The following is a 12,939-nucleotide window of genomic DNA, read 5'->3' as shown; positions in this document are numbered from 1 at the left end:
GCCTGGGATGGTTTATAACACACACACACACCACACCACTGCAGACCATCCAGCCAGAGCCATGGTGTGACTAACCCAGCCTACAGACAGACGGGGGAAGGTACAAAACGCACAAGGCCAGCATGGAGAAGAACAAAACAGCAGAAAAAAGGTTTCGTATTATATTATTAAAAAAATGAAACACAGCCAGACACTCATTTGCTGAAGGAATTTGGAGGGGTGTGTGAGGGGCTCAGATCGGGGCTGTGTGCAGCAGTTCTGTCTGGTTCTTGCTTTGCTCAGTTTTGTAGATTTTGTGAGACGGGTAGCTATTGTGAAGGAATGCAAGGAGTGTTCCAGCTCCACCCCGCTGCCTGACGCAGTCTCAGGTGGCGCTGACCTCTTGGCCAGGGGCATCGCTATGAAGAGCATTCCAAAGTCACTCAAAGGTGAATCCCCCTCCCCAAAAAAGAATCTCCCAATCATTCAAGCTTCAAGATGATCATAGCTGTTCGAGAGGGCATTCAGGTGATATTCTTTCTGCCATCTAGCGATAATCTTTACCCCAACAGTTGCTAAACAACCTTTTGGAAATTTCCAGAAAAGGACCACAGACTGGGAGACATCGGTCTACTTAAAAACCTTTTTGGGCTTCGAGATAAGAAACAAAGGGGCTATGTGAGGCAAGCACCATCTTGTTTAGAGTCCAAACATTCTAGCAGTTTGGCAGGACGTTACATTGCTCTGTTGGTAGCTGCAGTCGAGTGGTTTTCCAGCGCAGTTTTAAATCAGTGCAGCCATTCATCTTGAATCCAATATTGTGGCATTTCTGATGCCTTTGTAATGCTAAGCTGTAAGTCACCTGCCCCCCTAACTTATTCGCTTTGGATTACGAGCACTCTTCATTATGTCACCCTTTCCGACTTCATTGTCCCTGAGTAAGACTTGATGATCGTACATGAACGTTAGCCGTACCTGCTGACATCTAACTGGAGGACTGACTCCCTCTGTGGGCACCTCCCCCTCTTTTCCCACTGTGCTGATGCTCTATACCTGTTTGTACTTGACTTATTAAAAACCCGAAATGCACCTCTCCATTCTAGTCTAAAAAAATACATTCGATGCCGAAACTTTAGCGCAAAAATGCCTCTGGGTCTCTAAGGCTTCTGGCTAAAGTATTGTTGCTGCAGTGAGGCAACTTTGTGGGACTTAAAAAACTTCAGACTCCTGGTTCAGAATTGTGTGAACTCTTCATTTCTCTAGAGTGCATGTTTCATCAAAATAATCAGAATGATTTTAAATATTTTTTAAGAAGTTGCTTCCCTATGTGTGTTTGTGTGTGTGTGTGTGTGTGTGTGTGTGTGTGTGTGTGTGTGTGTGTGTGTGTGTGTGTGCGTATGTGTGTGTGTGTGTGTGTGTGTGTACGTGCATGTGTGTGTGTGTGCAAGCATGGATTTGTGTGTGTGTGTATGTGTACATGTGTGTCTGTGAGTGTGTGTGTGCACGTTTATGCGCCAGAATGTGTGCATGTGTGCAGGCATGTGTGTGTGTGTGCACATGTCTGTGTGTGCATGCATGCAGGTGTGTGTGTGTGTGGTCACGTGTGTGTGTGTGTGTGCCTGCACCTATGTGTGTGTTTGTATGTGTGCATGCATGCAGGTGTGTGTGTGTGTGGTCACGTGTGTGTGTGTGTGCCTGCACCTATGTGTGTGTTTGTATGTGTGCGTGCATGTGTGTGATTATCAGAAATTAAGTAGAACATGTCCTCCTCCCAGCTGCTGTATGCGTGTGGTCGTTTGACCCTGCTGTGGAGTCAAGGGTCATTGCAAATCATACTAAATAAATCCTGACCCTTCTGACCTCTAGGGAACAAGCCTCACACTAACGCTCTGTGTGTGTGTGTGTTTATATGTGTGTGTGTTCAAACGTGTCTGTTTATTTCTGTGCGCATATGTGTTGTGTTGGTCATTGTGTGTGTTACACAGTGTATTTTACATTGTTTAATTTCATTAATTGCCTTGGCTGGGGGAGATGACATTATTAAAACACAGAGTGTCATTCAGCCCAGGCAACCACAGCAGTCTCTTAATTTGAATAGTTTATCATCACGACATCTGAATTTTGCCACTAAACATTAAACATGCCTTCAGAATTCCCTCAATTCCTAAATTCCAGAGTGAGCTAAATTTGGGTCCAGATATCACCATGAAGTGAGGACACATTTATAAAGTTTTATGAAAACTTTATAGAATGATGAGTTTAGGAGTCATTGCAGAAAAGACAGTGGTTAATCTAACACACTAAAACTCACTCACATAGTTAGTGATCTAGCACACTGAAACCCACTCACATAGTTAGTGATCTAGCACACTAAAACTCACTCACATAGTGATCTAGCATACTAAAACTCACTCACACTAAAACTCACTCACATAGTTAGTGATCTAGCACACTAAAACTCACTCACACAGTGATCTAGCATACTAAAACTCACACTAAAACTCACTCACATAATTATTGATCTAGCACACTTAAACTCACTCAGTTATCTAGCACACTAAAACTCACTCACAGTGATCTAGCACACTGACACTCACTCACATAGTTAGTGATCTAGGACACTAAAACTCACTCACATAATTAGTGATCTAGCACACTGAAACTCACATAGTGATCTAACATGCTTAAACTCACTCACATAATTAGTGATCTAGCACACTGAAACTCACTCACATAGTTAGTGATCTAGCACACTTAAACTCACTCACACGCTGAGTGATCTGGCAAACTTAACCTCCATCAAGGGAAATCTCTCTCTCTCTCTCTCTCTCTCTCTCTCTCTCTCTCTCTCTCTCTCTCTCTCTCTCTCTCTCTCTCTCTCTCTCCCTCAGCTCTATATGGGAATCTTGGTGTGTGTGTGTATGTGTGTGTGTGTGTGTGTGTGAGGCCCATGTGCAGTGCCTTCTATCTCAATATCTCGCCAAACTTGTACTAGTAAGACAGATTAAATTGCACCAAACATTCTGCAAACAAAATTCACAACATTCCAGTCCAGCTTGGTCTGAACTGAGTGTTGTGGTGTTCTGACTGACCCAGCGGTTTCCCTTGCCTCCTACACTAAAGCTTCCTTTGCTCTAAAGATGCTCTTGAAATTCATGGAATAACAGTCCACTCGTCCACCTGGTCTCTCAAAGGTCCAGTAAGCTGTGTGCAAACATGTGCCTCCACACATGCCTGCTACATCTTCTAACTCACTTCAGCTCTCTCAGCTTCAGTGGATCTGCCTTCACAGGCATTCACTGTTATACCTGCTTGGTGATTAAGTGCTGTCCTGGGCCTGTTTGACATGCTGCATCATTTCCCTGCAAGTATAGTGGAAAAGGATGCTTGTGGTGTTCCAAGGTAAAGTGTGCGTGGTAGAACTCTCGGTTGTAACAGGTGTAGACTATATCTTGTAAAGTGTGCACCCACATGTGACAGTCTTCTGGGGTTTTGTTCAACAGCACGTTTGCAGTAGTGTTTATTGAGCCCCAGGTTGTGCAGGACTGAGTGGTGGACTATGAATGTTTTGGTTCTAAAGCCAGATGTCCTCAGTCAGTTCCTCCGGAACCGGTGGTCAGTCGAGTTTTTAGTTATGTTCCTACTCCCCATACACCTGAATTAAGTAATCAGAGGCCACGCTTCATCACCTGGCCAAGGTGTGTTTGCGGGTGGAACCCAGTAAATATGCCATCTGGCTGGGTTTCCCTGGACTGGATTGAAGGTAACCAAAAGCTCTGCCAAAGCAACTGGGATTGTTGAGTGTAGTTCTATAATGATGGCTCATTTTGGCCTGGCCCCACAAATACTTTTGGAATTTGTTTGTTTGTGTGTGTGTGTGTGTACTGTCAGAGCAGAGGAGCTGGTCAGTATGGATGTTCTTTTCACGCTGAGTGAACCAGTGGTGTGTCTGCGGAGACACCTGTCTCCCCTCTCTGTCCTGGACATGCAGCTAATGAGGTGTTACACTTATAACAGCTGAGTGTCTTCAGAGCTTTATGGAGGTGAAGGAGAGAACAATTGTTTAATCAGCGTATGAGAGAAGCCTGCAGACAGACAGGCAGGGAGGATGTCTCAGATGTCTGCGTTCGACAGCTGTGTGCCACACACGGTTCCTGTCACTCTTTGTCCCTGCAGAAACAGCAAAGGAACAGAAGCTGCATTGGTGTCCTCAGAAACAGTACTGGAAACAAACACATACACAAACACACACACCAATACATGCACAGCAGTCAGTCCTTGCACTCAGAGAACAGATAGACACATGTGCACATGCGTCTCAGAGGACACATCTGCATAAATAGCCCCCACACTTTTGCTTTCCAATCAAATAATTTCTGGTACAACTATTCCTCAGAATATCTGGGGTTTATTTATAGCTCACTGTGATTGGACTCTTTATGGCGCTAATGTTTGGTGGTAACTGCCAGGAAAATCTTATCAGGTCTGCGTGTCGCAGTCAGAAAATGTCACTTACTGGACATTTCCATGCAAGGTTGTTTTGAGGGGATAAAAATGAAACCCTTGCTGTTGTTTCAGCCGTACTGGCCCTGCGGTCTGGCTAAATATGTGGCCGCGTGTAGGGTTCTGACCCATTCCTCTTGGGGTCACACAACGGCTGGTGCTGGTCGGAATACTTGGAACGGTTGCAGATGGTGCAGCAGTTGAACAGAACAGAAGAGGCGTCTCAGCTTGTAGCAACACGTTGGTTTACTGCCTTTATTCTCAGAGCTGCAATTAAGGATTACTAAACCACAAAATGTGCATTTCAGTAGCACAGAAACAATTAAAAACAACTCAGATCACGCTTTTTCACGATTTCCACATCCATATTTCTGGAAAAACCAGTATATCTAGTACATGGTGTGCAAATCAAATTATGTGCTAGATGTATTCTAAGTCAGAAAGCATGGTTTCACACATTTCTTGTTCAGGTGATAACAGTCACCATACATAACACTGTTCTGTTCACTTAGGTTGATTTAAATTAATAAGCTTGTATGGTCTCCTAATGGACTGCATTAACTTAAGTTCTAAAACTTTACTGTATTTTCATCCTCATTGGTTTTAATGTTTAATGGAGCAGGGGAGTGTAATATGCATTTTAATTCATCCAATAAAATCAATAAATCAGTCAAACAAAGTTGCAAAGTTAAGGGAGCAGCACAGTTGTAAATTGAGAGTTCTGTAAGATTTATTACTGCTGTATTTAAAAATGACTAAGTAGGTATTTAGGTATCCATCCATCCATTTAACATTCAGAGACAGACAGCTTAATATAACACATAGCTAGCCCACGTTCCTGAATTCCCCATTACTGTCAGCCAGGACCACACAGAGAGTGTCCTCAGCGTAAGATGAGCACAGAAATGTGTCTGTATTCCAGTGTTTTTCTCCTGCACTTAATAAGGCCTTTGTGAGTGGTTTTGAGAGATCAGGCTCCAAATGCCTGAGTTATCAGTCTGAAAAGCACATTTTTGTTGCTGGACAAGCATTTCTCACAATGGACACAACATTAATGTTAGTTCAAACATATTTTACAATATTTTTCAGATGCTTGTAGCAGGGGAGGGGAGGATCACTTCATTTCTTTAACAAATGTATTATTTGTTTCCATATTAGCTTATCTCATATACAGAAATATCTATTCAGTTAATCATACATCTAAGCCTACAAAAGTGGTAAGCAGCATGTTAAGGAATTTGGACTATATCAGTATGAGCCATGGAGAAGTGTAGTGGATGCTGTGCTTAAAGTAGAATAGTCAGCAGACTTGGCAATCACACAGCTTATGCAAAAAACATCTGAGTTGCTTTTTTATTCAGGGAGCTGCATCCTATTAACGGCTGTGAAAGGTATTGGAGAGGTATGAGAGCAACCCAGGAGTGTGTGTGTGTGTGTGTGTGTGTGTGTATGTGTGTGTGTGTGTGTGTGTGTGTGTGTGTGTGTGTGTGTGTGTGTGTGTGTGTGTGTGTCCGCGTTGGAAGACTTAGCAGAACATTCTCCAGTGTACTAGAAGCATGACTGCAGTCTCAAGCGTTTAAGATTTCATCATCATAATTAATCACAGGCACCAAAAACCACTTCATTTTTCCACCACCTCCTACATCCCCCCTTCTCTTAACACACACACATACACACACACACACACACATACACACACACACACATACACACACACACACACACACACACACACACACACACACACACACATATACACACACATATATATAAGTTCACACACACATGCATGCACACATATGCACACAGTCACTCAGACACACACACACACACACACACACACACACACACAGAGATCCCCACTGCTGTTTTTGCAGTTAGGTATGTGTCATTTGTATATTCATTACTGTGCATGTGTGCCTATGTGTGTGAGTGTGTGTGTGTGTGTGTGTGTGTGTGTGTGTGTGTGTGTGTGTGTGTGTGTGTGTGTGTGTGTGTCTGTGTGTGGGTGGGTGGTTGTGTGTATGTGTGTTTGTGTTGGGCGGCGTGAGTGGGTGAGCTGTGTAGTGGCTTATATGGTAACCCCTGCAGGGCTGTATGGCAAACTGCCTGTCTGACTAAGGTTAAAGGTTATGCATCACCCTGTCTCACCCTGATGTCTCTCTGTGTGTGTGTGTGTGTGTGTGCATGTGTGTGTGTCTGTCTCATTTAAGCAGACGTAATATATCTTCATTTTTTACTCAAGCGCATGCAGAAACACAGTAACACAAATAAACACTCTGCATTCATCATAAATCTGGAACATCTCACTAACATGTTCTGACACTCTTAAAGTATCTTTCTCTTTCTCCCCTTTTCTTCCTGTCTATTTCTGTCTTTACCTCTCTGTTGCTAAACAGGACAGACAAATGAGGAGAGACCAACAGATGCAGGTCTCACTGGAGACTGGTCCAGTGGCAGTGGTACCCTCAACCCCTGCTAACCAGAACACACACACACCCTATGCAGGAGTGCTTCCCAATATCGGGTCCCAATGCTATCCCTTGAATGTGCAGTGCGGGGGTTAGTTGAGCATCAGGAAACTACCATGTAAAAAAGTCTTATAGCAGCATAGTGAGTCACTGCACTGCAGTGTGACACAGGTCTGTGTTTACTTGAGAGGACACATGTAAACAGGACAATAGGAACTGGTCTATTCATTACACGAACCGGCACACACAAAAAGAGCCTTTTCTTTATATACTGATCTGCCAGATTGGTAAAAAAGATTCTTTTGCTTCCTACTTTGAAATTATTTACTGTCATTCCTTGACATTCCCCAAGTATCCAATTGTTTCATTCAATACACATTAAATAGAAATAAAGATGCAGACTCAGGAATTAATGGAAGAGAAGAGCTGGTCCAATATTTATTGATGAGCTCAAAGTTACACTCGAAAGTGGCATAGTCCAGAATATGCCTAACAGTCTCAGATGGGTTCAATCTTTAGAGATTTTCATGAAGTTCAAGTACATTTTTTTATTACACAGTATTCTCCAAAATTTCCACCAATATGTTCAAAACAGATCACAAAGCAATTGTTCAAGTCGATACCGTTATCTCCAAATCACGGTTTGTAGTACTTTTTTAAATACAATAGCTCCACCGGGTACCCGTCACAATAACATCGTATCTTTAGGGGGTATCCTGGCCTCCAACCTGGACTCGCCACAGAGGCCTAATTTGGTCATTCATCCTTCCCTTCTCCCCTTTATGGAGAAGTCAGTCTTCCATGGTTTAAGCATATAACTCATACATTTTCATGTTTTCTTTTTCTGTGGCAAAGAACATTACTTTTTATGTATTTATTGTTCTAAAACTTTTATGGATCACAGTGAGCTCAAGAGACGTTTCTAAGGTAATTTGGAAAAATTCTCCATAGATATTTTCCATTCATATGAATTATTTTGTTATGAATTGTTCATTTTCTGTGTCAGCTGCTGAGAAGAAACAGCAGTGATTCCCCAGCAATAAATGCAAAAAAGCCTGTGGTGTGAACACGCGTGCCTCTGGAAGAACCTGACGGTGCTACTGTGTGAAAGGGCGGGAGTGTGCTTCAGATCAAGTCATGTGGTGCTCCTGTGCACTGAAGTACGCTGGGCCGCGTGTGTAGCACACATTTCTAAAGGGCCTGCTCTTCCCTTCCATTCTACTTCTGCTTTTTGCAACCTTGAGAAAGAGTGGGGGGGGGGAGTGAGAATGAGAGAGAAAGAATGAGGGGGGGCGGGAGAGAGAGAATGAGAGAGAAAGAGTGAGAGTGGGAGAGAGAGAGAGAGAGAGAGAGACAAACCCAACACGGATTACCACTGAACGTGCCAAACACCTCTCAGCGAGTATATACCAAGACATCTTTCTCTCTCTTTCTCTCTCTCTTTCTCTCTCTCTCTCTCTCTCTCTCTCTCTCACACACACACACACACACACACACACTCTTTCTCTCTCTCTCTCCCTCCCTCTTTCTTTCTTGTTCTCTCTCTCCTTTTCAAAACAAAATCACACTGCTGCTTTTCATTTCACTGATTTGCACTTGTTCTCTTCCAGTACCCTGTATGTATTCCACCAGAGTGATGGTGGCTAGTTTGGCAGAGACCAAGCCGTGTGTGTGTGTGTGTGTGTGCATGTGTGTGTGTGCATTTGTTACACTTATTTGGCCGGTGTTAAGCTGGTTAGATGACTACGAGTTCCATATGGGCAGTGGAGACAGAAGATGAGAAAAAAGGGCTTTTAAAATCTACTGATATTACAATTCTGGAGAAAATGACATAACCCTCTTACATACATGTGCTGCGACAGCTTCTAAAATGCTTCTGCTTTTTGGTCCTTCATCCATACAAGGTTAGACCCTTCTAACAGGTGTGCATATTACATACAATGATGTCATCACTACTGAATCTTTTAGACTGGTTTAACATGGTTTAGCATAGAATTAAGAGGTCCTAACTTAGTTTATCCAAGCATTTAAAGAGTTTGACAGTCCTGCTTTTAAAATGACTCTTTCTTATTCACACTTGTTCATTTGGCAGTTGTTTTCGTACTTATTATTAAATCAGTGTTTTTAGATCAAATTTATGAACTGTACAGGACATTAATGAATATCATTACATGATAAAATGGTAAAACATTACAAATAAAATGGAATATAAATGAAATGCCACAACAGTTATTGGAAATCAGAATCATAATGGACAAACTATATCTAATAGGTTCAGCAACTTATCCCACAGAAACAGAATATCCATAAAGCACATGGAATATGACATTAAAGCAGTCTACAGACATAAATTATACACACTACGAGCTACATTCTAAGATCAGTACCTGTTTTATGTATACTTTTCTATTGCTCAAGGACCGAGAGAGGGAGTTCACACATCTGTTTCTGTGTCCAAGTACATCCCGCTCCAACATTTCCTCATCACAGCTCAACCCCCCTGCAGACCTGACTCTTCCAGCCCAGAGCCTCTCTCCATCCTGGGATGACCAATATCTCCCACAGACAAACTGACCTTACTCTGCCCTGTACATGTGCCAGCCAACATTTTGTATGTGTGAAAGTGTGTGCATGTATGGGTGTGTGTATAAATATGTTTGTGTGTGTGTGTGTGTGTGTGTGTGTGTGTGTGTGTGTGTGTGTGTGTGTGTGTGTGTGTGTGTGGCTGTTATGCATTACAGTAGGCAGTGTCGGATGGTGCAATAGGTTTTCAGCCTCTCAGAGGGGATGCTGGGATGCTGGGCTCATGGTCTTCCTACACTTCATAATGGAGCAACAATAGGACCATTGCCGCCAGTTTGGGGGTGCGGAGCACGGCTTCATGGGAAAGTGCTTCACTTTAGGCTCTTACTAGGGTCCAGAGGGTCTTTCTGTTTGTCAGTTCTGTCCTAAGACTGACGCAAAACCATCTGCATGGTGTTTGTTAATTGATCTCTTTGATGTAAATGTTTAATTGGCATTCATTCGGATTCAGTGTGGAGTCTGGCACTTTGGCCACTGTTTTATTCACTGCTTACTTCTCCATTTTAAATATTGTCATATTTACACACACACATACACCCAGGCCTTGGCATGTGTTAACTTGCCCTTTATTTGACATGACAAGCAGCCATAAAAGGGGGTTTTGTAAGGTGGGTGGTAAAGCTTTTAACTGAATTAGATCTCATATTTTGCTCATACTGTGCTCATATTTTGCTCATACTGTGCCTCAGGAGACTGAGAAGACTCCTTACTGGCCTGGCAAGGGGCTGATAAAAGCCCTGTGGTTACAAAGCTCCGAATAAACCTCGGAAACACCTCAGGTGCTGCTGCTTCCTAAAGCCTCCCCCGCCACACACACACACACACACACACACACTCGGCTGCACGTGGACAAGTTTGCATGTGTGTGATGTGTGAGACAGGCCATGACAGCACACTCCATTCCTGCAGAGTCAGAGGTCAACTCAGAGGTGAGAGGTCATATAGGAAACAAGCCCTTGGGCGACAGGGTGTGTGTGGAGGGCTTTGTCACCCAGATCAGGGTGAGATTGGGGTGAATAAGTTGGAGTAATAGGAAAGGTTGGAATCATGGAATGGGACAAGGGCTTTGGAGTTTGTGGGATCAGATAACAACTCTGGCTTCTTGTCTGCTCTTTATTTCTTGTTCAATAAGCACAGGATTCGAGTACTGAGTTAAGAGGTTATCCCAGCTCAGTAGTGATGTATATAAATGCACCTCTGTGAGTGCACAGTAATCCTGCCCAATCCTGTGCTCTATGTGTGTGTGCGCGTGCGTGTGTGTGTCAGTCCACACTCGGTGATCCTGTCCCATCAAGGATTGTCTGTTTGCAAAAAAACATCACACAGCTGGACTGAACGTTCCTGGCTTTTGTTGCCTTAATCAAACAGTGTGCTTGCCCAAACCACAGCTCCTCCACCCTCCCTCCCCACAGCCCCACACCCCCCACACCTCCTCTCCTCTTCTCCCTTTTCCTCTCCTGTGGCATGCTGGGTCAGCAGAGCGGGATGTGTGACAAGAAGGATCCTCCTCCTCGTGTTTCAGGCCCTCTCAGCCTATCTGCCATGTGGTGGGGCTTCTGGGGTATGCAGTACTTTCAGAACATTTCGGTTCCGGGTGGAAAAATTGGCCACATTGCTTATCTCTAAGTTTAGTTCTGGTCGATTTAGACATGGCTGCATAGCCATAAACATGTTTTATCTGACTGCTGATCTCTACAAGCTACACAATTTTGCATGTATAATTGTATCCACATGCAGAGTAAAAGGCACAAACTGACCCCAGGTCAGCACTCTTACTGAATTAGACAGGTAAACTCCATCCCATCCCCTATTACCAGCTGGTGCTACAAAGCGTTGCTGTCCTCTGATAGTCGCTGGCCATTTACCTTCGGAGGTCATATTATGTAGTTAAAACGTCCTCAAGCCTAATGAAGCAGTTCATTTCATTTGATGTTTCCTGCTCTTCTTCCTCCCGGTTCTGTCTTTGATTCTCTGAGCCTTTTGCTTGCTGAACTGATTTTTTCTTATTTTTTTCCTCTCATTTTTTCCACCTCTTGTTCTGCCTCACTCTCTCTAGCTGTGTATATTGGCTGCATATGGCAGTATGGGTTTGACCGGCAGTCACATATCTGCAAGCACTTGGTGCTCTCTCTCTCTCTCTCTCTCTCTCTCTCTCGCGCGCGCTTTCTGTGTGTGTGTGTTTTTATTTTATGTGTTCAAGTTGATGTGTATTTGTGTATGTGAGTTTATGTGAGTTTGTGTGTGTGTGTGTGTGTGTGTAGGGGAAGGGGTTATATGGCCAATATAAGCTGTTATCAAATCCAACCATCAGTATCCACTTGAGTTCCACCTCCTCCCCCGACAATACCTTACTCACCCTGTTTTTCTCTATCTCTATCTCGCCCCCACTCTCTAACCCTCAATAACCCTGCTCTCGGTTTATTAGCACCAGATTTTTCTGAATAAATAAAACTTGCTGTTTTCCGCTTCTCCCCAAACACTCAGCAGCCCTCACTAGTCCTGCAGATGAGAAATGCATGTACACAGACCATTTACATTTGTCACTTCATCTTAGTTCTGTTTCATGTATATGTTTTCCCTTATGTACTGGCCACAGGTTTATGGAAGGGACAGGGAGGCATATTTTATTGAGAAGTCACATCTTGTTGTCACATGTGTAGCCATGTGGTTTCATACAGCATTAAAAAAAATGTTGGCCCAACATTATCCTGGGGGGTTGGTTCAGGAGTGGGGGTGGTTCGTTCAGGAGTAGGGGGTTGGTTCAGGAGTGGGGGGGGGGGGGGTTGGCTCAGGAGTGGGGGGGGGTTGGTTCAGGAGTAGGGGGTTGGTTCAGGAGTGGGGGGGGTTGGTTCAGGAGTAGGGGGTTGGTTCAGGAGTGGGGGGGGTTGGGTCAGGAGTGGGGGGGGTTGGTTCAGGAGTGGGGAGTGGAAGCAGTGAATTAGCCTTCGGATCTTCCACCCACTCCTTCTCTTACTGTTCTGTCACTCACACCCCCACTAGTTTAAAAGACTTTGGGCCTCACTCTCTACACTTACTTTTTGTACAGTTCTTTGCATTCATATGTTACAACCATATTAAGAGGAATTAAGAGTTTTGGCACTGATGCATATAATGTAGCATTTCTATTATTTTAAACTTACATTTGTGATGAGACAGTACTGCTAAATCCATTATGTTTTAGCAATATCCCAGTCCTAGCACTGAACTTCAGTTCTCTCCCATTAAGCTTCATGTATCTGCCACGCCCATTAAAAATACATTTCTTATTTTACATTATCCTATAAAGTAAAATTATTCTGCATTACTATGGGGAAGTGTTTCAGAATATTTTCCTTCTCTGCTATTGGTAGCTCTGTAGGTAAGGTACTACTGCAATAGTAATTGATAGTTTCCCAGTTCAAGT

This window comes from Electrophorus electricus, chromosome 21 (assembly GCF_013358815.1).
Source record: "Electrophorus electricus isolate fEleEle1 chromosome 21, fEleEle1.pri, whole genome shotgun sequence".
In the NCBI taxonomy this organism is placed as follows: Eukaryota; Metazoa; Chordata; class Actinopteri; order Gymnotiformes; family Gymnotidae; genus Electrophorus; species Electrophorus electricus.
This window is presented reverse-complemented; position numbering follows the sequence as displayed.